This window comes from Bos indicus, chromosome 4 (genome assembly GCF_029378745.1).
Source record: "Bos indicus isolate NIAB-ARS_2022 breed Sahiwal x Tharparkar chromosome 4, NIAB-ARS_B.indTharparkar_mat_pri_1.0, whole genome shotgun sequence".
Taxonomy (NCBI): domain Eukaryota; kingdom Metazoa; phylum Chordata; class Mammalia; order Artiodactyla; family Bovidae; genus Bos; species Bos indicus.
The window spans coordinates 17,054,822-17,073,679 of record NC_091763.1 but is presented as its reverse complement, the minus strand read 5'-3'; the positions used below and the strand labels follow the sequence as shown (position 1 = coordinate 17,073,679).

Genomic DNA, 18,858 nt, shown 5'->3' with positions numbered 1-18,858 from the left:
CTTGTTGACAGGTTATTAAAAAATGAGACAAACAAATGAGAATTCCAAATGAGAAGTACAGTTTGAAAGAAGATTAATCTCTGTCAAGGCATCACTAATAGTACTTACTTGGAATTTTTATACTCACAAATGCCAACCTTTAGAACCATACCCTTCCGCCACCAATAGCCTAAGGGAGTGGGAAAGAACAGGACTTTAAAAGGCACAGTTCTGCCCACACTAATGGTATGCCTTTAGGCAAGCTCCTTAAATACTTTTAATCTCAGTTTTATAGTCCTTACAATGGGAATAAAGACAGTTACCTTCCCTGTTTGTTGGAGAAAAACAAAATAATAATGATACAAGTGCATCCCTAGCTATTGTGATGTTCTCAATATTAATTGAATCTAATTCATGAAATTTCATTCTCTTGCTTAAAGTCTAGAAGAAATGAAATGCTCTTCAAATGCTTGAAACCCAGTCATTCTAAGAATGTGTAGATAGTAACTCTGAATATTAAATGTGCCAAAAATATGAATACTCATTGAACTGTGAGAACATGATTATCAAGTAGGTTGTGCAAAGTGACTGCTCCGTTCATCTTAGACAGGAGAGGGAATTTCATGACCAAACACAACTGCATATGTTTCAAAGGCAAACTGACCTTCGTGGTTCTGCCTCAACCACTCATTAAGATGTAAACACAATAACCACTTCAAAGGTAATGTTATTAAGTGAGATAATCCTTGTGAAGTGTTTCACCTAAGGCCAGGAGGAGAAGGGGGTGACAGAGGATGAGGTGGTTGGATGTCATCACTGACTCAATGGACATGAGTTTGAGCAAACTCTGGGAGATAGTGAAGAACAGGGAAGCCTGGCGTGCTGCAGTCCATGGGGTCACGAAGGTTCAGACATAATTGAGCAACTGAACACCAACAAATGTGTACAGTAAATGCTCAAAGGTTACTGTCTTGCTGTGGTTTCTCAATGCAAATCCTAAGCAAAGAGCTTTATTCCAAAGTTGTTCTCAGAAGTAACAGATGGAATTTTCCAAGCTATTTTTTCCTCCCCCTACTCCTCTGCTGCATCCCATCCTGTTGAGTCACTACCGTCTTCCATCACCGTTCTCTCCTGTCTTGGAGTCCTTGCCCATGCTATGCTTCAGCTCCTGGAAGGACTTCTTGCACGTCACCTGCCCAAATCTTAAAGACGTGACTCCAGCCCTGTCTCTTTCATGGAGATTATCATTTTTCAATCTTTGATGGCCTTGTCCTCCTTTGCCTTCCCCAGTGACACTCAAATCACATTTAGTTCTATACTGACTTGTAACTACTTTCCTTTCCACAATAATGTGTCTTTTCGACCAACTAAATTAAACATTTTGAAGGCAAGGATGATGTCTTGTTCCCTAGCCTAGTTCAGTGTCATAATAGTAATTATTTGTTGAATTAACACAGGTAACTGACTGTGACAAAAGCACCTTCTGTAAACACAGATTCTGTGAAACTTTATACAGTGATAGTTTTTATTCATAGGGTTATGAATCATCTTTCCAGAGACAGAAGAAAAACACACTTAGGCTGGAAGAGATAATATCAAATTGGAACCTTCATTTCTAAATCATTCCTGTCTCCCAAGGCCTCTTAAGGTGACAAATAAAAACTTTTAATCACTTGTGAAAGAGTCCAGATGACTTTTTGTGTTGTTCAAGCAGAAATATATTAGGATTCATCAGGCTTCAAGTGACAACAACCTAATCCAATTATTTTAAGGAAAGGGGGAATTTACTGATTCATATAACTCTAAAGTATGGAGCTGGTGTGTGCTATTTTGACATCAAATGATATTAGCAGGGCTCAGTTTATCTCTTAGCTACCCTTCATTACAATCTTGGCTTCAGGAGAAGCCAAGATGGCAGCAGCTCCAGTCTGCATGCTTCCCGGTTCAGTTCCAGGAGGGTGGTCATATTCTCTTTCCCAAAAGTCACAAAGGAAGTCTCTCTGATTGAATCCTACGAGCACCTTTGAGCCAATCACCAGGACCAGAAGAGGCAGTGCACAGACATACTGAGGCCCACACCTCCACACCCACATCTCTGGGTCACTGTTGTTAGTAGGCTTCCTGGGGCCACAGAGATGGAGAGTCAGGAGGGGAGGTTCCTTGGAGGCAAATGCATACAGGTATTAGAGAGTGGGTGAAGGTATACTGGAGAAACATTTGAACTCACAGACTACTAGGCATATACTAAATCTTTCATTCAGTGACTTAAGCAGGTTTCTCTTCTTCCATTAAGTACTAAGACTGTGCTTCCAGGCTTTTTTAATATCATGGTATACAGAAAATAATAATAATCCTTCATTACACTGAGTGCTGAGAAAGCCATGGTCTCAACACTGCCTAGAACAGCAACTCATGGGTGGGAAAGCTATGCCTAGGAGGTAGCATGACTATGTGGAGAAACCACCTAGTCAAGTGAAATCTTAAGTCTTGGCTTTTAGATTCAGATTTGCCACTTACTTGCTGTAAGCAGGTGAGGCAAGTCTCAATTCCTTTTTCCTCATTGGTAAAATAAGGATAATAATACATGTCCAGCCTGCCTCACAGAATTGTTGGGGGCAAAGCCACATAAAAGCATGCCTCTCAATGTATTTTGTTAACTACAGAGTGTTATACAAATGTGAGGCATTATTCCCATTTGAGGGAACTGAGTTAACCAATTGAAAAATAAGTTGGGATATAGGAGATCTCTCCAAAAATGTCTTACACTGAGTTTACACTACTATATGATTTTACTTCATAGCTAAATGGATCCATAGAGGTCCGTGAGGTTGCTCAAGAGACAACACTATGAACACATGTTGGTCAAACAGGGTCAACCAGGATATGCAAACTTATTAAATTTTAAATTATTGATATCATTACTTTCAAAGATATCTGAAAGAACACTGAGCCTCATTTGCCTAAGCAAACAGAAAGTAGGACCAGGATTAACCAAAACCATAGTAAAGGGTCACAATGGACATATAATGGTAAGCTTAATCCCCTAAGCAAGAACATATGTTAACAAAAACACAGAAGCAAATTACACAAGTTAAGTGGGGGAAGGAGAAGATTCCAAAGACAAGGAGTGCTGACTAAGCAGGCCTGATTTCTTCTGAACAGAAATTAGTGCTCCTCCAAAATGCAAAACTATGCCATGAACACACAGCACATGTAGAAATGTTCATCACAGTAGCCACAATCTTAAAATCAAGCTTGACAAGCAAGTTCTCAAATTCCTTTGCAAAAAGAGAAAATAACTAACTGATGCCACAAAAATCTGTTGATTCCCACCTCACTTGTCCCTCCTAAAGTCTTTCTGCTTAAAAATGACGATATAAAATGGAAAAAAAATTGAATTTTATGATTTTCCTCTTCTACCAGTTTCCTGCTATAAAATGTACTTTGGGAGAAGAGAAGGAACTGGGTCCAGATAATGTCAATTGACATACACAGAATTAGACACTACTTGAATTCTGGGTAGTGTGTTTAGCAGAAATTCAAACAAGCAAAACAGAAAAAATAATATGTAGAATATAATGAATTCTTTATATGCAGATTCAACATATACAAATATAGAATTAAATATCTTGAATAATCTCAGGAGGCCCTCAAGATGAAAGAATGACATGGTGATTACACCTCTAAGAACAATAATACATTAGTAAAAGGCCAAATCCTGATTTCCCCTTTGCAGCCCCCTCCTAGTTTGTAAGCAAAATTTAAGTGTCACAAATATCTCAGTGCCTCAAAGTTTGCTCTGTTAAAAAATACAGGTAATTGGCCTCTTCTTGTCTATGCAAGGACATGAAGAGTAGGAAGGGGAAATGTATGTGAAAATATCACACTGTAGCCAGAGTAAGGTTTTTTCATTTGTTTTTTTTTTTTTTTAACAGAAATTTAATCATGTTAACCCACTTCCTGCTTGAAATATTTTAGTAACTTCTATATGCTTTTAGGCAAATTCTTATTATTCTTTTATATTAAGATATTATTGACATACAATATTACATTAGTTTCCCTGGTAGCTCAGCTGGTAAAGAATCTGCCTGCAATGCAGGAGACCCCGGTTCAATTCCTGGGTCAGAAAGATCTGCTGGGGAAGTGACAGGCTTCCCACACCAGGATCCTTGGGCTTCCCTGTGGGCTCAACTGGTAAAGAATCTGCCTGCAATGCGGGAGACCTGGGTTCGATCCCTGGGTTGGGAACATCCCCTGGAGAAGGGAATGGTGGTTACCCACTCCAGTATTCTGGCCTGGAGAATTCCATGGACTGTACTGTCCCTGGGGTCACAAAGAGTCGGACATGACTAAACAACTTTCATTTCATATTATATTAGTTTCAAATATACAACACAATGATTCTATATTTTGTATATTACAAACTGATCATCACTGTAAGTCCAGTTAACATTCATCATCATTAAAAAACAAATGAAAAACCATAGTGTGACTACAGTGTGGTGCTTTCACATACATTTTTGACAGGAAGAGTGGTATTTGTGTGTGTGTGTGTGTGTATTTTTAATGGAGCAAACTTTGAAGCACTGAGATATTTGTGTGTGACACTTGAATTTTGCTTGCAAACCAGGAGAGGGGCTGCAAACAAGGAGTCAGGGAGCATCTGGAGAAGAGAGTATGGGGCACAGAGAAGCAAGAGGAGAGATTCTGAGGTGGAGTTTACCCATGTGTTCAGGGGACATCAAGGAGGCTAGTGTGGCTGGAGAGGAATGCGTAGAGAGTGGTAGGAGATGAGGTCAGATAGCCAGCAAGAAGACAATCACATAGGGCTCTATGCTGCTGCTGCTGCTAAGTCGCTTCAGTCGTGTCCGACTCTGTGCGACCCCATAGACGGCAGCCCACCAGGCTCCCCCGTCCCTGGGATTCTCCAGGCAAGAACACTGGAGTGGGTTGCCATTTCCTTCTCCAATGCATGAAAGTGAAAAGTGAAAGTGAAGTCGCTCAGTCATGTCCGACTCTTAGCAACCCCAGGGACTTCAGCCTACCAGGCTCCTCAGTCCATGGGATTTTCCAGGCAAGAGTACTGGAGTGGGGTGCCATTGCCTTCTCCAATAGGGCTCTATAAAAATGAACTAAGGACTATGAGATTCACTCTGAGACGGAAAGTTAAGATGAAACTTAGTGGGGCCATGTGGGACTCCCAGGCACAGAGCCTTTTTGTCTCCCGTTTCTTGTAGGCAAGGCTTTAGCCATTATGACCTTCCTGGAGTTCCAACTGTTCTAACAGTTGCTGATCAAGGGAGGAGCAGCCAAGAAATTTCCTGATGCAAGATTAAACAGACCAGAGAAGCTCATCAAGATAAGGAGAATGACCAAGTGAGATGGGAGAAATATCACCAACCTCAGATATGCAGATTATACCACTCTAATGGCAGGAATTAAAGAGCCTCTTGAGGGTAAAAGAGGAGAGTGAAAGAGCTGGCTTAAAACTCAACATTAAAAAAACTTAGATCATGGCATCTTGTCCCATCACTTCATGGCAAATAGAAGGGGAAAAAGTGGAAGCAGTGACAAACTTTATTTTCTTGGGCTCCAAAATCACTGTGGACAGTAATTGCTGCCATGAAATTAAAAGATGCTTGCTCCTTGGAAGGAAAGCTATGACATACTTAGACAGCATATTAAAAAGCAGACACATCACTTTGCCAACAAAGGTCTACATAGTCATAGCTATGGTGTTTCCAGTAGTCATGTATGGATGTGAGAGCTGGACCAAAAGAAAGCTGAGTGCCAAAGAACTTATGCTTTGAATTGTGCATCAAAATTGCTGGAGAAGATTCTTGATAGTCCCTTGGACTGCAGGGAGATCAAACCAGTCAAATGTAAAGGAAACCAACTCTGAATAGTCATTTGAAGAACTGACGCTGAAGCTGAAGCTCCATTACTTTGGCCACCTGATGTGAAGAGCTGACTCACTAGAAAAGACTCTGATGCTGGGCAAGATTGAAGGCAAAAGGAGAAGGGGGCAACAGAAGATGAGATGGTTAGATAAAATCACCGACTCAATGGACATGAGTTTGAGCAAACTCTGGGAGATAATGAAGGACAGAGAAGTCTGGTGTGCTGCAGACCATGGGGTTGCAAAGAGTAGGGCACAATTTAGTGAATGAACAACACCACCACCACCTAAAACAAGATTAAGAGACTGCAGGCCCTGCTCATACCCTAACCTTGTCAGAGACCCCACTTTTGCCCCCCATTATAAAAGCCCTCACCAAGTTCACTGAGGTTGAGACACAGTTTTTTTAAGCAGAAGCCTGATGTGTCTCCCTTTGCCTGGAAAAGTAATAAAGCTATCCTTTTCTGCTTCACCCCAAACTCTGGTCTCTAGGATTTTATTCGGCACTGGTCTTTAGAGAGGCTGAGCTTTCAGTAACAATGATGGGAGATTTGAGTAGAGCTCTAATGTAATCTGGCTTTCATTGTAATGAGATTGACTCTGCCTTCTTTGTGGAGGACAGTGTAAGTAGCAATAGCAGATACAAGGAGACTAGTTAAATGTCTACTGTTCCGCTATTTAACTCTTGTTTTTCAGTCACTAAGTCATGTCCGACTCTTTGCGACCCCATGGACTGCAGCACACCAGGCTTCCCTGTCCTTCACTATCTCCCGGAGTTTGCTCAAACTCATGTCCATTTAACTCTTATATTAATTTATATCCCTGTTTCAATTCCTTGGGGAAGTCTTTCCAATCTTCTATATTCTCTTATAATCCGTGTTATCTATCATTAACATAGTACTTGGCATCTTTGCAACTTTATATTTATTTATGTGATTATCCGATTAATATTTGTCTCCTCCACTGGTCTACGAGTTCCTTCAGGAAAAAGAGCCAATCAGCTTTTCCTTCTCCAGTGTCTAGCAGAGTATATAAAACAAGTGGTGCACAATAAATGCAAATAAAGAAAGAAAGGAAGGAAGAAAAAAGGAGGGAAGGAGGAAAGGAAGGAAGAAAGGAAAGCAAGAAGGAAGAAGAGAAGGGAGAGGAAAAACATTCACACAAGAGTTATTTTGCAGATTTTGATACAATTGCTCCAAAATGATGCAATAATTTTGGGGCAAACAGAGAGGAGTTTTTGCCAAAGATGCAGGAAGGGTTATGCCCCACCATCCAAGGAAAGTTTGGTTCAACAAGAGATATCAGTAAAAGCTAACATTTATTGAGAGCTTACTAGATTCCAAGTGCTTATTTAAATCATCGTGTTGAATCCCCTTAACAGCCTTAAGGAGTTTATATTACTACATTTTTCAGATGAACAAATGTACTTAAGAGAGGTTAGTTACACAGCCAATAATCTACAGAGCTTAGAGCTCAAACCTTCCTGTTTAGCTGCCATGCACATTGCCTCCTGCAGGGACAGTCAATAGCAATTTTATTAAAGATTTAGCTCCTGCAATCACATTTCTGAAAATCCATTGTGTCAAACAAATAGCAGGGTTCAAATGCAGATGAATTTCTGCCTCTCATCTAGTGTGTACATTTCCCCCCAACAGAAACAATTCCAATCAGTGTCATATGGTTTCATTTGAAATTTTAATGAGGCACAACAAATAAAAAGGAGGAAGAGAAGAGAATGGGAAATCAGAGCTACCTAACCGTAGATCTGAGAAACTGTATTTGCTGCAGTATTAACGTACAAAACAGAATCTTTCATCTCAAATACCATTTAAAAGGCCTTGGTTTGTTTAATATATTAACAAAGAATATAATTTAATGTCACTGTGAGGCATAGAAAAATTCTTATTTCAAAGTGTTCAATAAGAATGATAATTGCCACAAAAATGAATCTCTCCTTTTGATAAATCTTTAGAGAGAAACAGGAGAAAAGTCAATTTTAGGCTATTCTTTGAAATCCTTTCATCACAGCTGCATAATGAAACATGAAGTTTCTAAAATATTTATGAAAACTTTCATTTTTCAAGTATTTACAGTGAATTTTACTTTTCTCAAAGAGAAACCTCCTATTTTTCTTAAAAGAATGCATGCATATGTAGCTCAGTCATATCCGACTCTTTGTGACCCCGTGGACTGCGGCCCACCAGGCTCCTCCGTCCATGGGATTCTCCAGGCAACAATGCTGGAGTGGGTTTCCATTTCCTTCTCCAGGGGATCTTCCCAACCCAGGGATCGAACCTGGGTCTCCTGCATTGCAGGCAGATGCTCTAACTGCTGAGCTACCAGGGAAGCCCTATATTTATACATATATAAACATATATATGGTTAGAGACAGGGACAGAGATACATAAGTATATAGGTACGTATATGTCTATAAATATGAATATATATATATATATATATATATATATATATATATATATTTCTCTTATAAACAGCTGGCAGGAATATAAACTAGTTTAACCTTTTAGAAGGCAATTAAGCACACATCAAATCATTATTATATAACTTTCATATTCTTGATTGATTCAATGATACATTGTCTATAACACTACACATAGAAAATCCTAGAGAAGCCACCAGATAACTACTGCTGCTACTGCTGCTAAGTCACTTCAGTCATGTCCAACTCTGTGCGACCCCATAGATGGCAGCCCACCAGGCTCCCCCATCCCTGGGGTTCTCCAGGCAAGAACACTGGAGTGTGTTGCCATTTCCTTCTCCAATGCATGAAAGTGAAAAGTGCAAGTGAAGTCACTCAGTCGTGTCCGACTGTTAGTGACCCCATGGACTGCAGCCCACCAGGCTCTTCCATCCATGGAATTTTCCAGGCAAGAGTACTGGAGTGGGGTGCCATCGCCTTCTCTGAGATAACTACTAGATCTCATCAATGAATTTGGTAAAGTTATAGGATACAAAATTAATAAACAGAAATTGTTGTGTTTCTATACATAACAACAAACTAGCAGAAAGAGAAATTAAGGAAACAATTCCATGTACATTACATCAAAAATAAGAAAATATCTAGGAATAAACTTACCTAAGGAGGCAAAAGACCTTTACTCAGAAAACCGTAACACTGATGAAAGACAACTCCAACTGGAAAATCACACAGTGTCCTTGGATTTGAAGAATCAACATTGTTAAAATGACTACACTACTTAAGGCAATCTACAGATTCAATGCAATCTCTATCAAAACACAAATGACATTTTTCACAGAACCAGAGGAAATAAATTTAAAATCTGTATGGAAACGCGAAAGACCCCGAATAACCAAAACAATCTTGAGATAGAACAGAGCTGGAGGAATCATGCTCCCTGACTTCATACTATACTACAAAGCTATAGTAATCAAAAGAGGATGGTCCTGGCACAAAAGCAGACACAAAGATCAATGAAACAGATTGCCTAGAAATACATCCATGCACTTATGGTCAATTACTCCACAAAACAGAACATCAGAATATACAATAGAGAAAAGACAGTCTCTTCAATAAGAGGTTCTGGGGAAACCAGACAGCTGCATGTGAAAGAATAAAATTAAAACATTCTCTAGCGTCATGCATAAAAATAAAATCAAAATAAAGACCTAAAAACATGATCGGACACTAAAAAACTATTAGAGGAAAACACAGGCAGAAAACTCTTCAACATAAATCACAGCAATATTTTTTTTTTTTTGGATCCATCTCCTATAGTAAAGAAAATAAAAGCAAAAATAAACAAATGGGATGTAATTAAGCTTAAAAAGCTTTTGCACAGAAAAGAAACCAATAATAAATGAAAAGACAACCTACTTAATGGGAGAAAATATTTGCAAATGATATGACTGATAAGGGATTAATATCCAACATATATAAACAACTTGAACAACTCAACATCAAAAAATCAAACAACCCTGTTGAAAAAATGGCCAGAACAACTGAAGAGACCTTTCTCCAAAGAGGAAATGCAGATGGCCAACAGGCACATGAAAAGGTACTCAACATCACTAGTTGGGAATGCCAAAAAACTTCACAACTGTCAGAATGGCTACCATCAAAAAGAACACAAACAACAAATGTCAGCAAAGCTATGGAGAAAAGGGAACCCCGTACACTGTTGGTGGGAATGTCATTGGTGCAGACACTGTGGAACACAGTATGGAAGTTTCTCAGAAAACTAAAAATAGAACTACCATATGACCCAGCAATTTTACTCCTGGTGTATATATCCCCCCCAAATCCAGTAATCTGATAGGATATATGCACCCCAAAGTTCATAGCAGCTTTATTTACAATAGCCCGGATATGGAAGCAACTTAAGTGTCCATCAACAGATGAATGGAGAAAGATGTGAGATAGATATATATGTATACAAACCTTCCCTCATAGCTGAGTCAGTAAAGAATCTGCCTGCAGTGCAGGAAACTCAGGTTCGACTCCTGGGTTGGGAAGATACCCTGGAGAAGGAAATGGCCACCCACTCCAGTATTCTTGCCTGGAGAATCCCATAGATAGAGGAGCCCGACAGGCTCCTTGCATCCATGGAGTCACAAGAGTCGGACACAACTTAGCGACTAAACCACCAAACCATATATATACAGTGGGATACTGCCCAGCAATACATAAAAACCATGAAATTTTCTCATTTGCAGCAACATGGATGCACCTTGAGGGCATTATAGTAAGTGAAATAAGTCAGACAGAGAAACGCAAGTACTGTACAATATCCCTTAAATGTGGAATCTTCAAAACACAACAAACCAGTGAATACAACAAAAAGAAGCCATCTCACAGATACAGAGAGCTGACCAGCTGTTACCAGTGAGAAGAGGGAAACAGAAGGGACAGTTAGGGGTACGAACAATTTGGTATAAAATAAACGACAAGGATATATTGTACAGCACGAGAAACACAGCCAGTATTTTATAATTATAAATGGAGTACAACTCTTGAAAATTGTGAATCACTACATTGTACACCTGAGATGGCTGGATGGCATCACTGACTCGATGGACGTGAGTCTCAGTGAACGCCGGGAGTTGGTGATGGACAGGGAGGCCTGGCGTGCTGCGATTCATGGGGTCACAAAGAGTCGGACACGACTGAGCGACTGAACTGAACTGAACTTATATAGTATAATACAGCAACTATACTTCAAGAAAAATAGCAATAATACTACATTTAGTCATTTATCTTATGACTGTATAGAAAGATTAAGTATAGCTATCTTTGTATAATTTATAGTAATAACAACAACAAACATATAATCTAAACTAGAGACAATCAGCCATAAATATGTCATATCCAAATACTGGAATACTATGCAGCCCTTAGAAATGAGTCTACAAAGCTACATTTGCTGACCTGGGACTGTGTTAACAGTACATAATTAAGTGAAAAAGTTAGTTTAAAAATAACAAGCATAGGCATTGCCTGGCAGTCCAGTGGTTAGGACTCCTTGCTTTCACTGCCAAGGGCATAGGTTCAATCTCTGGTCAGACCAATCCCACAAGCCATGTGGTATGACCGAAAAAATACATAATTAAAAAAAATAGTAAGCATGTTTCTACTTTTTTAAAACATACATATTACACACAGAAATAAGTCTGAAAGAACAATTATCAAAATAATATTATCAAAATAATATTAGTTGTATATGGAAATAGATTATGAATTACCATAATGCATGTATGTGATGTATGACTCTGTGTGTATAGATACAAAGATACATATATATGATTTTCACAATTTTCCAATGGAAAAAGTTGGCCATGGTTTACATTTCTCTCTCAAAGACCAACTACCAATTTTTAGAAATTGAATCCTTATAGCCAGTTAAAAATGATGAGATATAAAATATACATCAAAGTCAAAAGTTTAAGATATTTAATAAAGGTACAGCTAATAAAACAAAATTTACCTAACAGTTTTGCCTAACTATATACTGAACCACACATAAATAATGGTTACCTACACCTTTTTACAAAGATACCCTACCTCAGTCAGTTATTTCGCCTCATCTGCATTTTCCCTAGGTCTTTTGAGAATGTTCAGAAGCTACATCGGGTGCCTTTCTATAACAAAAATACCACTGTGTTCCACTCAGCTTGTTAAGAAATCAAAGAAAGAAATTAAGTTAGTTTGGCATGATTTGTTTTTGATGAACCCATGTTGCCTCCTAATTATCACATTATTTTCCTCCAGATGTTTGCAAATTGAGTGAGCACAGACATTCTCTTTGTTGCCATGCAGCATGAAAGCCCTGGACAATAGACTATGTTTGAAAGCTTTCGAGTTATTGAGTTTGCTAGCAGTTAAAATGGAGCTTCTCTGGCTGAAGAAACAAGTGTGCACATACTTTAAGACATGACGATAATTATTAAAATTGGCTATGTAAAAGGAATGAGCTAATGATGAAACACCCTCTGAAACCTATACTCTAAGGAAAACCCAGGATCTGCTCTTAACCACTTTAAATGAACAGAAGGTGGTACTGGTATGAAAACACAATCATACAAGTAAATAAAAGCAGACACTTACCTACACAGCTACAGGTAAAACCACTCGTATATCTGTAATTTGGCAACACACAGATCATCTTTAATATGCTTATTCAGTTTTTGCAGTTTCATTGCAGCATACAGTCCCCTGATGCATAATGAAGACCTAACTTCGGGCAAGGTAAACAAGGTAATAAAGCTTCAGTTTTCCCAATACTTTTATCTATTATCAGCAATAGCAGTGAGTGGACAAAACACTTGCCAAGACTATTGACCTCCATGTCTCTTTATCTACAAAGCAAGGTTAATGATGCCCGACTGGGAAAGGGGTTTGATGAATGAATGAGACATACTGTGAAGAAAAAATATTAACAAAGTGTGTGCTAAGTCACTTCAGTCGTGTCTGACTCTTTAAGACCCCATGGACTATATAGCCCACCAGGCTCCTCTGTCCATGGGGTTCTCCAGGCAAAAACGATGAAGTGGGTTGCCATGCCCTTCTCCAGGGGATCTTCCCAACCCTGGGATCAAACCTGCATCTCTCAAGTCTCCTGCATTAGCAGGCAGGCTCTTTACCACTAGCACGACCTGGGAAGCCCTAACAAAGTAAGTAGTAATCTAATACATATTTAAAAAGATATAAACATACAATATTTTATTTATTCCCTTTGAACTGTAACAGAAGTGGAAGGAAGAGCTACTGTGAGGCTAGAAAGTTGATTAGGTTGTTTTATTTATTTATTTATTTTTGATTAGGTTGTTTTATAATCTAAGAAACACAAATGGCTATTAATTTACTCTTGGCAAAATTGCCCAAGTCAATACTTTATGGGTTTAATGTGATAGCACTGGAAAGCTTATGAAATTACAAGGCAAGGAAAGTTTCTCTTTAGTGCTCCTGTAACTCCTTAATCTATCTCCTTACAACTATTTTTGAGAGAATGACCGAGAAGTCAGGATTCACCAAAAAAAAAAAAAAAAAAATCCTTTATTACAGCCAAATGCCCTGAACTGGTTGATTATATAACTATAAATATTCAAAAGGTAAAAAGAGAAAGAAGAGAGAACAAACTGGAGGAAAGGAAGAGGGAGGTAAGAAATGGAAGGAAAGGGAACGAAAGAAAATAAAGACTAGAAATGCAAACCATGAGCATGCCTATAAAATAAACTCCACATACTTGCTTACCTTTATCACACCCTGGATTCCCAGGAAGCCATTCTTGATATTCGTTATTATCTTGAAAATTTCAAGAAATTTTCAATTTTGAAATGTTTGTCAGTACATCTGACTTATTCTGCTAATTTCTTGCAGAATTTCTTACATGTGTGCTGGGAACTTCCTGACACCACAAGATAACTTTCCACACTACCGTAGACTTTGTAGTACTAGGTCAAACAACAAACCTCTGCTGAGAAGCAGACGCAGAGGGGTTGGGTAACTGCACCCACTAGCTCCCATCATCACTTTGCCATGAATTTGACTTTTATTAAAAGATTTTTTTTAATGCGAACCATTTTTAAAATCGTTATTGAATTTGTTACAATGTTGTTTCTGTTTCATGTTTTGGTTTTTTGGCTTCAAGGCATGGGGGATCTCAGCTCCTCGACCAGGTATCTAATCGGCACCTTCTGCATTGGAAAGTGAAGTCATAACCACTGGTCCGTAAGGGAAGTCCCATGTGAATTTGATTAAAATTCAACAAAAGTATAAATTTCAACATACTAAGTGACCACTTGGAATACTGAAAACATATTTGTACAATGTGCCAGAAGGATTCATAGCACAGAACATATTCTTAATTTTACTTTCCCCTTTATAGCATCTTCCTTCACAAATTCCCTCCAAGCATGTATGATTCTCACACTGAATCCTGGTGACCCAGAACCCTCTACTGCAGTTCCTTCAACTAACTCCTACTTATAGTGTTTCACCATGCACATCATGCTGTCATCTTTCCTCTGTCAAGATTCTTGTTTGGTGTCTATTTCTTTGGAGGTTTGATCTCTGGCAGGTAATCTATGTAGAAAGATTGTTCCTCCCATCTAACACATTTATATTTTAACATGCTTTCTGAAGACATGGTGATTTAACCCAAAGAAATACGTGGGGAACCATAAGCCCTTAGACTGGCTGGTAAAGAGAGAGGGGAAGGTGACCTCGTGTGCATCTGTACCTCACGCTGTGCTGTGCTGTGCTTAGCTGCTCATGTGTCCGACTCTGTGTGACCCAATGGACTGTAGCCCACCAGGCTCCTCCGTCCACGGGGATTCTCCAGGCAAGAATACTGGAGTGGGCTGCCATGACCTCCTCCAGAGGATCTTCCCAACCCAGGGATTAAACCCAGGTCTCCCGCTTTACTGGTGGATTCTTTACCATCTGAGCCACCAAGGAAGCCCAAGAACACTGGAATGGGTAGCTTGTCCCTTCTCCAGGGGATCTTCCTGGCCCAGGAATTGAACCAGGGTCTCCTTCATTGCAGAAGGATTCTTTACCAGCTGAGCTACCAGGAAAGCCCATGTGGACCTCATGGAACCCATCAAATCATATCATATAGATAGCTGACTAGCCTTCAATTAAAAAGCTATAAGCTACCACACCTGTAATCCTAACAGGTCAAAGGATGATATAATCATGGGAATGAAGATTTGGAAATAGACACTAATGAATTAAAAACAAAAGGGGAGGGAATTCCCTGGCAGTTCAGTTGTTAGTACTCCCTGCTTTCACTGCCAAGGGTGCCAAGGGCATAAGTTCAATCCTGGGACAGGGAACTAAGATCCCACAAGCTGCTTGGCATGGCCAAAACAAACAAACAACAACAAAATGGGGAGAATGTTTATAGGTGTATAAAATGGCATTGAAATGTTCATTCCTATCTAGTTCAACCTCCATTTTGTACCATGGAGAGTGCTTGAGTTACACACAGCTGTATATGTCAAACTATGCTCTGGTTCACAGATAAGCACTCAGTTCTTTTTGGAAAGTTTGAAGAGAAATGCTTGCCCACCTCCTTTGATTGGAGTCATCTCTCTTAATACTGATAGACAAATGTGAATTTACAATCAAACTGTCTCAAAAAGGCTATAAAGTATGGTTATTTTGGCTAGCAACATTGAAACAAAATGTTAAGATTTCATCAAAATGATCACTCTAGTAAGGAAATAAATCAAAATTAAACTTCAAAACTCTTAGCATGTCCAACAGCAGCACTTCTAAAATCAAACAAGTACACTTTAATATTGTAACACCTTCACCAAGGGATTTCAAAGTCTTAATGCCAAATAATCATCCTTATTTACTTGAACTTCAAAAATGTTTTTCCTTTGCCTAGCATAAAGTAAAAGATAAAGATAGTTCTCCCTTAGAACTGCAGAATCAGAAAATGACTTTCTCTGTTATGATGCATTAGTAGAAAAAACTAGATCTGAGAGCTTGGCAGAAATTGTATCATGTTGAGCTCATTCTTTGTTCACATAAAATTATGAGATCACTAAAACCCAGGTACACATGGAGGATTACACAGGTGATAAGGATTTTCCTTTGTAATATTAGTTCAAAGATAACTGTCCAGAAATAGTCATCAATAAGAATGCACTTTGGACCATGAAACATCTTTGCCCTTAAGCTCTTCTGAGAGTATCTCAAAGTACTGCACCATCACAATCCCAATTTTCCCCCCAGAAGATCTGTTTTCATGACACCAGTTTCTTGTTATTTGAGTCAAAATCGTGAATTAGCGAAGGCTTGCATTTTCTTCCTTTTTCCTCCCACTGATAAACTTTCAGACTGTTTCCTAATTGTTACACTCTCCATCTACAAAGAAAAGAGTTGAAAACTCTTATTTATCATTCCTGCCCCAGTTTTAGAGTAAACGAAGAATCATCAAAATGGATGTTTTGGTTTTTTTGAGTTGCTTATATATTGAGTTTCTAGACTTTTCCTAGCTTAGCTAGCATGGACACCAACTGTATCTAGAAAAATTACAAAGCCTGAGATATATCTTTGGACTGATATATGATTAAATTATATATGCAGTTATTTGTGAATATAAATAATTGGATATAAAATTAATAAAAAGGATATATATATATATATATATATATATATATATATATATATATATATATTTCCCCCCCACCTCTGGCTCTCATTTTAATGCTGTATCTCCTATACAAATGATTTTTAAATGTGATCCAAAATTCCCCTAGGGTAACTGTCAATCGTAAAATACAATTCATTTGATTTATATATAAATTACTAAAATTATTTGCAATCATTTGCCACTCATATCACATCAAAACCAGATTTTTATTTGGGATTCATTTTATCTGAAGTTTGTGGTAGTTTTTTGGAGTTTTGTCAGCAGCAATCTGTAATGCATGAAAAACTCCCATGTTTTCAAAGTCACATACCAACCCCCCAAACATTTCAAAGGCACAGAAAAGGTTTTTTCACTTGAATAACATACTCCAAGTTCTGTAGTTTAATTCCACCTCTCTCTCACCATCTCTTGCCCCTTCCAAACCACTACCTTCATTCCTATTCCTCTGATGTAAATCTCACCACATTTTTGAGAGTTTGTCCTGATGACCAACACATTGACTTCTGAGCCTCCCATTTATCCCTGAGAAGAACTGATCACCTCCTCCTCACTAGCTAAGCAGTTAATCTATCCTGGTTAACAATTTAAGTAAGACATCTGTGTTTGTTTCCTCAGACTGCTATAACAAAGTACCATAAAGTGGGTGGCTTTAAAAACAAGAATTTACTCCCTCACCATTATGGAAGGCAGAAATCCAACATCAATGTGTTGGCAGGGCCATACTCCCTTGGAGACTCATGGTAGAATCCTCCTTACCTCTTCCTAGCATGTGGTGGTCAGTGCCAATCCTTGACTCTGCTTTGCATCTGTATCACTCCAGCCTCTGCTTCTCTCACGACATGGCATTCTCCCTGTGTTTCTTCTCTGATAAGTACACTAGTCATATTGGATTAAGGGTTTACCCTACTCTAGTATGACTCCATCTCAACTTTTTTCTGCAAAGATCCTAGTTCTAAATAAGGTCACATCACAAGTATCAGGGGTTAAGACTTCAACATATCTTTTGGGGACCATGATTCCATCCACCATAGTATCTTAAAAAGGCACACTCAACCATAACAAAACAAAGTTCTCTAGCAAAATATTTCCTAAGTAGAGTGTCAAAACCACTGCAACTAAATATATGGAATAGCCAAAGTATTTCCTGGAGGATTTAATGGTGAGCTTTTAAAAAGAAGGACCAAGGTTATTTCTAGAGCTAAACTGAGTTCTTGTCCTCCTAGTCAGTTCTCCTAAGTTGCAGAAATCTATTGCCTTAATAACCAAGGGCAAAACGTAGTATGTAGTAATTACACTGATAACATGATCAACTAATGAAGTTCATTAGTCTAGTTGATGAAAACAGGACTTTATTGACTTTTTTATTTGTCACTGGTAAATGAGTACTGTAAAGAGAGATACCATCCAGGCAAAGTATGAAGCAAAATGCATTCTTTCAGCATCTCATTAGTCTTAATTAAATTGTGCCTTTAACTCATTTAAGCTAAAATTATTCAAAGCATGTAAAATTTAAACACCTATTTAAGCAATAATACATACAAGTATTGTATGCATTACAGACAGGCCAATAATTTTTACTAAATTAAAAATGACCCAATGTGATTTCACACCACTTGGGTTCAAATTTCTTTGAAGTAATTTTACAAATATTTACTATATCCTTAAATGTCTTGGTCCCAGAACAAATCAGAATTAAAATCCCAAGGAAAATTGTTCAACAAAACTTTTCTTTGGATTGTCAAAATAACTTAAAATAGATTATATCCAAAGAAGACAAGAAAATACTCAGCTATTAAAATTAGCATTATACTCAAAACAGAAAAATATTGAAGGAAAAGAAAGCAGGTCTTCTTCAATATTCCAAGGACCTGCATGTTCTTCTCATGTAATCACAGCTTCCTACCAATTCTATGACTGCATCAGGTTTTCAACTATTGTCATCAGTATTTTCTTGATTTACACATACTGTTCCATATATTTGATTTCAGTATTGACCATCTGGTGGTGTCCATTTGTAGAGTTGTCTCTTGGGTTGTTAAAAAAGTGTGTCGGCTATGACTAGCATGTTAACTTGACAAAACTCTGTTAGCCTTTGCCCTGCTTCATTTTGTACTCCAAGGCCAAACTTGCTTATTATTCTGAGTGTCTCTCGACTTCTTAGTTTTGCATTCCAATCCCCTATGAAGAAAAGGACATCTTCCTTGGGTGTTAGTTCTAGAAGGTCTTGTAGGTCTTCATAGGACCTGTCAGCTTCAGCTTCTTCAACGTCAGGGGTTGGGACATAGACTCAGATTACTGTGATGTTGATGGTTTGCCTTGGAAACGAACAGAGAT

The 18,858-nt window shown here is 38.4% G+C and overlaps 1 protein-coding gene and 1 non-coding gene across 2 annotated transcripts in view; both read right to left on the bottom strand.

The window, feature by feature from the left end:
* NXPH1 (neurexophilin 1) overlaps window positions 1-18,858 on the bottom strand; it is a 366,283-nt gene that overhangs the window by 145,812 nt on the left and 201,613 nt on the right. The gene's annotated exons all lie outside the window — the stretch shown is intronic.
* TRNAC-GCA (transfer RNA cysteine (anticodon GCA)) lies at window positions 8,153-8,224 on the bottom strand. Its single transcript has one exon. It is a non-coding gene; the product is annotated as a tRNA-Cys (tRNA).